Raw genomic sequence first — 9890 nt, 5'->3', positions numbered from 1 at the left:
ACTGACATTTTGGGGTAAGTCAATATAGAATACAAATAATTAATCAATTTATGTCAACACCTTTAGATGCTCGGTATTGTGCCACTCAGATTGAAGTGCTCCGCTGATGAATCCTCCTAGTTAACAACTGAACTGGCCTCAATGGACAAAAACAAGCACATTGCAGGTCATTTGACTGTCTTTCGCGATAGTACATGGATAGCAAATGGATTCTTTAGATCTTATCAGTAATCTTCGGTACAAGGGCCACCACTCGGCGTGTCGCTGATGTTCTGTTATTCCCATGTTAGACCTGGTCGAAAATTACGGCTGCTCTGATGATTAACTCATGTTGAAACTGAACACCACAACCATAATACATGTGCCAGCTTTCAGCTGATTGTTGCGCCCCATTGAGTTCTTCTAAAAGTGTCCGTCAGTATTAGTTTCGAAACTCCAATACTTATTGGCCGTCGAACTAAGTCTGATACGTTTTCTATTTTACTGTTTTGTTTCCCTTGAAGGCTCATTTTTTAACTCTTTCTAACTCAGGGGTATGTTCTGACATGCTTTGCCATATACAGACTGGACGCAAGTCTGATTTGGATCAAGGAAACAAATATCAGAAAACAAGGATTTACTCCGCCACGCAATACAACAAATAAGCATAAAAACTTCAAAAATGTATTTGAATGTAAAGTTGTCTACCAGTCTTTATTGTCCTTTAAAGTTTTCGCAACGTGGGAGACACAGACACCTGATAGGAAGAGACAGGTGGCAATTAGTGTATCCTTCACCTGTCAAAGTGAAATATCAAGCAAGTATGATGTAAAAGCTTTTTAAGTGCCTGGTAAGCTCGATTATCTTGTATGTTAGAGTAAATCAAGCAAACGCCTGATAGGAGTCAACAGTTTGGAATGCACTACATAAAGTTCTCTTGATATTTACATTATTTTTTATTTACGGTGTGCCCAATGTTAATTTTTCAAAGATTTACTAAGGATTTTAAAATTAAAAAGCTTTTGCTTTGCAAATCGTTTTTGGATTTCGGATGCCTCGGTAAGTGAGCCAGTCATCTTATAAAGCTGCTATCTCGAAGTAGCAATTCAATAAATCAAGACACTACTACAAAGAAAATAACAATATTCACAATACTGATTTAAAAAGAATGTAATTTATACCGTACGTGGGATGAGATTTTTTCATACGCGAACTCATAAACTGTATTTGCGTCGGATACCGTTACTCAACCCAAAAAAACCTAAGTGGTTTGTTGATTTTAAGTTTTACCTGGACTGTGCTTCCTAGTATAAATTGACCAAAACAACTTCTCGGGATTGAGTTATTATTAATCAAGCAAGTTCATTCTAGTCAATATTCAGTGTCCTTTCTGGAAGAACTTTTTCTCTTGCCGCCTACTCTTTATTATAAATTATGGGTGACATCTGTCTGTTCCAATGTACATGGACCTATTTGGATTTATACCGTACGTGGGATGAGATTTTTTCATACGCGAACTCATAAACTGTATTTGCGTCGGATACCGTTACTCAACCCAAAAAAACCTAAGTGGTTTGTTGATTTTAAGTTTTACCTGGACTGTGCTTCCTAGTATAAATTGACCAAAACAACTTCTCGGGATTGAGTTATTATTAATCAAGCAAGTTCATTCTAGTCAATATTCAGTGTCCTTTCTGGAAGAACTTTTTCTCTTGCCGCCTACTCTTTATTATAAATTATGGGTGACATCTGTCTGTTCCAATATACATGGACCCTATTTGGAGGTCTCACTTAGTACAGTGTTTCATGTTCAGCGGTCAAGCTTGGCCCAAAAAGCAACTTCGATTTCTTCCAAAACACACGTTAGTCAAAGGTGTAGCCAAGATGTGAATGACAGTTTCGGTCAATGTTATTTAAAAATACATACTAAAAGTTTACAAGCTCGTCACACAAAATCGGATGGTTGCTTTGTATTTCAACGGCATGAAAGTTTATTTCGAACATGCGATTTGTGGTTATAATTTTTGAATCACCAAATTTGTGGTAATTTTCGTTCCTTCAGCCAACACTATATAATATCGTCCTTTTCTTTAGACAGATGTCACAGTCAAGATGTCGTAGTAAGCCCTTAACCGTTCTTGTGGCTAATTAGTAAAGCACAGTATAGACAAGTGTGTACGTAACCGTAGTGCCACGTGCTCACATTACATTTCTCCAGCAGTTGCACATCTTGTGTGGGTCCGAAGTTGAAAGTTGCCATCAGGTTGCGAAAAAAACCAGTGGGTATCAGAACGCTTGAGAGGCTGGACGAGTTCTATCTTCATTCACGCACCGCCTGCACACATAAAAAGGCCCCGTACTGTTCACCAGAAATGTACAGCAAGTCTGTATAGTTGTACACCTAAAGCGCGCGTGCATTCTGCATGCAGCTGCATTTATAACTTTGACTAACCTGTCTTTGAAAGCGGGAACGTTATTTTGTTGAGTTATAGAAGAGAAACTGTTTTATTGGATAATAACGAGGCGGAAAGTAGGTAGTTATTTAGTTTAGTTTTAGTTACCGACCCATTAGGAGAGACATCTCCTAAGCCAAAGGATTACAGACAAACGTAATCTCCGATGAACCATATGATCAAATTCACAAGCCCACCCAAAAAATCTTGGAGTCTGATTACACTTCGTTATGGAAACCACTGTGTCCAATTTCAAGCACATGGTTTGATAATTGTGCAACTTTCGCAAAAACTGAAGACCGTTAAGGCAAAGCAGTGAGGCTATTCCGTAGTAGTGTGCTTACATCCTTTCACTTTATCGAATCCGACAATCATGGAGAACGAGTCAGCTCGATGAATGCCGCCGACTACAACTGACCACCTTTTGACGAGTAACGAGTAACCCCCTAAAAATCGCACCCATCTTGGTCCACTAACTTAATGCTTCACTAGCAATCCGAGGGCTTCATGCGAGCAAGAAGAATTCCATGACAGGCTATACTGAGTTCAAATATTCTACGTATAACGAAAACTGATTACATACCATTGGAGTCAAAGTAATTGCGAAACAACAGACAGATAGTTCGAGGGACAAACAATCAAGCTGATGAGAGCATTACAGTGGGTAAAGGATGTTAGATCCCGTGACGGTTGATAAAAGTGCTGGGGCTATGGAAGCGGAACGCTGTCGCCTTTAAAAGGGCAGGGCAAAGCTAGTCACAAATTTCATTTGTTTATAAAATTTGCGTTTGCAACGTCCAATCACCAGTGTTTCAGTAAAGCATAACTTCAGGTGACGAGATCCAGATTTATGGGCGGAATTTCCTATCCAATCCGAATGAACGACTACCAAGTGCTTACGACTGGACGCGGAATGATGAAGCGGTGTTGAAGAACTGCGACATTAGATACGCCGTCGATCCAGGTTATTTACAGACAAATCTCTAACCACCGGTTGTTGAGAATCCTTGGTTTCCAAAAGTGACGCTGTCGCTCATCAACTGACTGACTAATTCCGGTTTTAGTTCCCAGGGTCTTCAACTATTCTTACTGGCTAGATACCGTTCTGACATTGTTCTTGTGGCCATTCACTCTATTCTTGGCCTGCTGTTTAGATGGCATCCTTATTTAGGGACCAATTCTATAAACGTATCCATCGGCTCGGAAAATTGCACGCTGCTCAAGGAATTACTAAACAGTTAAAAAACAGGCATCAGCAGTGTTCAGCTGTATTTTGATCAGACCCGTGATTTTTAGTCGAGTTCCGGGATCCTCTTTGTGGTTAGTTGTATGTACGGCAAAGTTATTGTTAGATTAATTGAGCTCAGTGTCACTTTGAGAAAACCAGGATTTCGTTCGAACTTTCAAACGTTAGCGTAAAGTAGTATTTCTTCCATGCCTTTTTTGAAAATGTGACGTCAGGTGTCGGCAGATTACGGGTTTCTCTTCCAAAATCACTGCTAAAATCTGTAATCAGCATCGATGAAAACGTGTTCACCTTTCATTTGGCCATGATAATGGCACCCCAACACATACCAATCACGGAGGTAAAGTATTTACTACAAGCGGAAAAAACATTTACCGTTTATGACATAACAGGTACTCAAAGTATCTTTGATTACCGTTGTAGTGCATCCAAGTAGTGATCATGCTACACTCTTGAGAAGTAAAATACTGGTTTTGGTTCTACTAACATGTACAGTCGAGATGAATGGTTCTTGCGAATTTAGGAACTCAAGTTCTAACAGTTCTTTTGCTGTCCGGAGCGAGTGTTCTGGTAGGCGTACACAAAAGCGGGAAGCACATGACTCCAAAATTGCTCTAATTAGAGCTCATCACTAGCGCATCTCTTGGGTGGTGGTCTTGCGTGAATTCCGGAAATGTGATATGCCAGGCGGCCAACTAATACTTCCCCTGGGTACTTATAATGCACCTAGATTATTAAATCTGATCGGGATGCGATGTGAAGACTCAGCTATATGATTTGTGTGCCAAATATCTTGAACGGTGATACAGTGACGTTGGTAATTAAACACCGAAAAATGTATTCGAATTTTCATTCTTTGGCCTGAATAAAACAAGAGGTGGAATATGTGCTCGACAAATAAAATAGTATTGTTGTTGATTTATCAGAATATGGGTAGCTTCTGTGTGTTTACTGTTGCTTGATCAGATGGTAGTTGAGTTGTTCGCCGAGCTTAGCAATTAGTTTGCAAACGTTTCATCCCCAGTTGAGGAAACATCGTCAGTGCGCAGTTGAGTGGGTGCTTGATCCGTATCTAGCTGCTTTTATATCGTTTTTGGAGAGAATCTAATGTAGTGACATGTGGATGGCTGATTCGTGTATACCGTCTTTGTATTATCATTGGTTCGATCGTGATTTGCGCTGCTTTGTGGTCTGTATTTCTCGTACCCCATCGACTGGTTGGATGGCTGTTTCAGTTTGACCAACCCGACAGCACAAGAAGTCAAACGGATCAAACTTGCATACGCCAGGAATATTTCGGAAATGGCTGCGCTCTTGCTAAGACGGTACAACATTACAGTACCCCACAAACCAGCAAACACACTATCACGTCCAAAAGGACGATTGGTAACAGTAGAAAACCAATGTCATGTACAAGATTCAGTGCGGAGATTGTGACAAACACTACGTAGGACAAAAACTAGGAAGTGAAAACCAATGTCATGTACAAGATTCAGTGCGGAGATTGTGACAAACACTACGTAGGACAAAAAACTAGGAAGTTATCTAACAGAATACACCAACATAAACTTGCAACCAAAAGGCACGATCAGTCATCACTGGTCTCCGTGCACGAAGATCAAGATGGACACAAATGTGAACACCGTTCAGATATTGGCTCATGAAAAAACAAAGAAAGAACGTGGATTCCAGGAACAATGAGCCTCCCTTTCAAACAGCCATGAAAAACATTAAAATCGACCCAGTCTGTCGACCACCGTAAGCAGAAGAACTAAGGAAAAATAGGACGCAGATATGGAGGCAAACCAAAACAATCAACCAGGCTGAGTTGGACTAAAGTAAGGTAACTATCAAAAATAAAAACCGCCATCACAAACAACCCAATTTACGAAATAGAGACCACAAGGCGACACAAACGGGGAACGAACCAATCGAAAACGAACCTGAAACACCACAAAATAGCCATCCGGGTAACCAATGCAATACGAGACATACGGAACATAACTCAGCGCAAATCACAATCGGGATCGATCATTGGCTGTCGAAACGTTTTCAGCAATCTTATGAGTAGTGCATTATGTCTATACATGTATCACGAGATCTTGAATATCGTACAAACTGGAACATGAGGCGGCTTGGTGCAGCACATTCAGTTGCATAGAACCATCATAAGCAAGAACCATCATAAACAAGAACCATCATAAGCTCCAAGTGAGTCTCTGTGAAACCAAATTGGAAATGAGTGTCTTCCGCCAGAGGGTAGCTTCTTGATCTAGTTTTAGTATCATGGTGAGTCGGATGCATATAACGAAAATGGGATATTTTATCGCTAAATGTAGCATTGCGTGAGGAACCGCACGGAATCATGGGGACTGTGCTCACCTGGTGAGACTTAGGATTCGCGAAAGCGGTCGTGGGCTGTCTAAGAATTCACGGTAATCTTACGAAGTGTTTCTTTCATAAAATATAACGCAAGAACCCGAATTTCGTAACAAGTAAAACACGAGGCAGCTTATGAGAGCAATCTTCATTGAAAGATAATATATACGAGAGTTTTAGCTAGCATTCAGGCTAGTCCGCCATAAAAATCAAGTTGGTATGTTGCGACTGCTTAGGGATAGGTAAACTGTGATGGATATGAAACAACAGCATCGAATGCCAATAGGAATTCGGCGGAAAATTTGGACCGCTAAAATTCCACCAATCATGTCAGTAACCTAAATTACCTACGTTTTTTAGTTTTGAGTATTTTCTCTAGACAGAGTCTTAGAGACGACCAGAAGTTCTAGTGTACAATCATCTCAACATCAGTTCAACTCCTCAGAAGTGCAAAGTGACATTTTCACCGGAAGCAAATTTCAAAAAATTGATTCTTTCCACTTTAATTGAAGAAACAAGGGGATAAACTCCCGAACTTCACTGAAGACCATGAAGAGTGGCATGAACCCTGTACTGTTCCTTTATTTTATGAAAAACGTTTGTGTTCGACGATCCGGAGCACTTCAGGAGTCCAAAAATTGTTGATTCTTCTGCGCTTGCTTCATCGGTGTAGCTCTTAAATCACGCTAGTGACTACAAAGGGGACTGAGTTCTTGACCGCTGGACAACACAACTCACACAGTCAGTTGTCATTAAATACTAGAACCATTATTCATTCGCTCTTGACTTGTACCTAGACTAGTTGATGGATTCGCGAAGACAATTTGAAGTAAAAACATTTCGGAGAAGATAATAACCTAACATACTTACAAAACCCCGGCAATTATTAGATAGCTTTTGCGGAAACACTGGAGAATTAAACCGAAAATATAGAGGAAAAGAACCAACGGCTAGATTTTGAGTGGCAGTTTCATATGGAAAGTCTCAGGCCACCAGGTACAGAGTCTGTTGTACCAAGCTGTAGACGAGACATGGAACTTCAACCCGAATATATATTATTCACTATCTGATTCATCATTACGCAAGTACTCCGTCGCACAGAATGAAGTGATGGAAATATGCACCTGATAAAATGTTTGGGATAGTTTCAACTATGTTGCAGGAAACATACTCAGTCAAAGCTATCTTCTACATTAACTTAGCTTCGATTGATAATACCTAAAATTCGTTATTGTTCCATATCATCATGTAATAGGAAAACATCAGAGTTAATTTGCTATACGATACAAACTTCTGCGCGTCCACTTATATTAACATCTTGAACAATAGATCCAGGCCGACGTTCAGTAAACTTTCAAAACTGAGAAGAGGAAAACACTTCAGCAGAGAGCTCGGCGATGATATATTATGGGGATAATTTTCCGAGATCGATGTCACAGCAGCGGAACAACATTTAGCATTGGCGTCCTAAGCACGCTGGTTTTGTTTGCCTCCTCAACGTAACAAAGATGGCGAACGGATTAATTGTGGTCAGATTGCGTGTCAGCCAGGTAGTTGAACCTTTCAAGCAGGGGTTGAACGAAAAGCTTTCTGAATAACCCAACAAAATAAAATAGCGGTTGGTGGCATGGTTGTTCATATGTTTGAAAACAAGTTAACCAGAAACATCGTATTTCTCGGTTTGCAGTAGATAGTTATGCAACTACATTGAACGTGACCACTAGGGCAGACTGAAAAGAGTTCGATTTTGCTTGCACACATGCCTTTTAATTTTTCTGAATCTTGCTATAGACGTGCACAGAAATATTACTCAGTCCGATGGGAGTGAAGATATCCAGAGAAGAAAGTGCTATCAACTGATTGCAACAGTTACTTTTCGCAGGACAAACTGACAGCCACCACAGAATCTTCAGCATTAGAAAGAGAATAGAGGAAGTGGATGTACTATCCACAGCTTTACTTAAATGAAACACAACACAAGGTACGACTCAAGACTATAAATGCATCCTTCAACATACACTACAGGGTTTTGTAATGAATAAGCAAGTTAAAAATAACTTGGTGAGGAAAGCATAAAAGTCCAGTAGTTAGCACACCGGGCGAGCAGTAAACTTTCAGTGGAATTTCAACAAGATTTTCATAATGTAAACTCATTCGTTTCCATTACCGCTGTCCTTTCTTTAATTGACACTGAGTAACAAATGCCCAAAAACTGATGAAGCCAGATCAGGTATGTCATTTCACTGGCTCATCTGATTTAGCACGTGGAGTTCGTAGGACACCCATCAGCTCATAAACCAACTTAACCAAATTTCTTTTACACAGGCTGGATATATATAGTTATTTGATTCCACGACAGTAGTGTAAATCATAAGCACTACTTTTAATATAGTGAATAACGTTAAAACCAAAACCGACTCCTACTGGTAACAGCAAAAGAACAAGAGTTCATGTTCGAAAAACGTTTGTTCAGATAGTTCTCCTCTAGTCCTAACGCAGTTACTTCGGTGTGTCCAATCTAGAAGAGGAAAGCACTAGACTTGAATTTTGCTCCTATTAGAGTAAGTCTGCAGTGCATACCACCGGGATCTGAAGTTCGGACATAGGAAGTATGACGTGAGCGTCTTATCACAAGTCCACCAGAGCACGCTGGACATCATCGAATTATCACGTGCACATAGGCAAACGTGTTCAGACTTGAGCTCTATGACTAGATTGTCCAATGCCTTGAATGAAAACCCAGTAACGGTACTGTTTGTGTCGATCGATTAAGAATTTGCTCGGGTAGCGCGCTAAGCCTTAGATGACCAGGTTTAACAGTCCTCCAAACATCAGAATGTCTGCACACTAGCTAAAAAATCAGACAGGAGACCCCTCATTGCGGCAATCAACGGTATTCAAAAGGTGTGCGCATATAGCTTTGCCAAAGGCACCCCTGAGATGCAGAGCAAAAGATATTTGATTAGTGAAATAAATCGAACAAATAAGCCACCGACTGAAAAACCTCAGCTAACAAAATTGTCTTCTTTGTCACACTGTGCCGTTTACCGAAACGTTATCGGAATCCTCAAAAAAACATTTATTGTCTAGGTTATTTCGGGTAAATTAGCAAGCTTTGTGATGAAGAAACGGTGCCTGGTCACTTAAATTCTACACAGTTAAGATCAGTGGCTTTTACGTCAAACTGATGCCGCAGTTGCACTGTTTAGATCACCTCATCGGGTTACTCTGGTTGTCAGTATCAACTACATAGACTGAGGTCCTACTTGTCATGTATTCAATCAGAGGAAAAGTTGGCAAGTCTCTAGATGGCTCTTCATGACCAAGCGAGGACCAACGACGATCATAAATATTGCAATCAAATATCATGAGGTAGTGAAAGGATCGCAAGGCATGCTGATGCGTGATAATAAGAAAGGCCAATAGATTTAAGTTAAAAATGAAAATCAATAAAAGGTTATGTGGACAGTTATAGAATGTTGCCTTGAATGTATTGACCGGTTCGTTTATTCTGTATTTACTGAGAGTTAAGCAGATGGTCACAATTCACACGGATCAAGCAATATGTAAAACAGTGGCTTGTCTTTGGCGTTATTTCGGAATCTACCAACTAGAGCCGATGTTTCACATCACTCGAATATCTACAAACCGCACCAATGAAGACGATTCAGTAGCATATCTCGAATATGTAATGGCTGAACGGTGAATTCTTCTGCGGGAGTACTGCCCAAAATAAAACTGCCCGGATGAAAATATCCCCGAGCACTTTATCATATTCTCATTTCACGTTTGTGTTGCTTATTACGTTAGTCTGCAAAAAGACCTATTTAGAA

This window comes from Opisthorchis viverrini, assembly GCF_000715545.1.
Source record: "Opisthorchis viverrini unplaced genomic scaffold opera_v5_25, whole genome shotgun sequence".
In the NCBI taxonomy this organism is placed as follows: Eukaryota; Metazoa; Platyhelminthes; class Trematoda; order Opisthorchiida; family Opisthorchiidae; genus Opisthorchis; species Opisthorchis viverrini.
The sequence above is the reverse complement of the archived record's forward strand: the minus strand, read 5'-3'. Positions refer to the sequence as shown.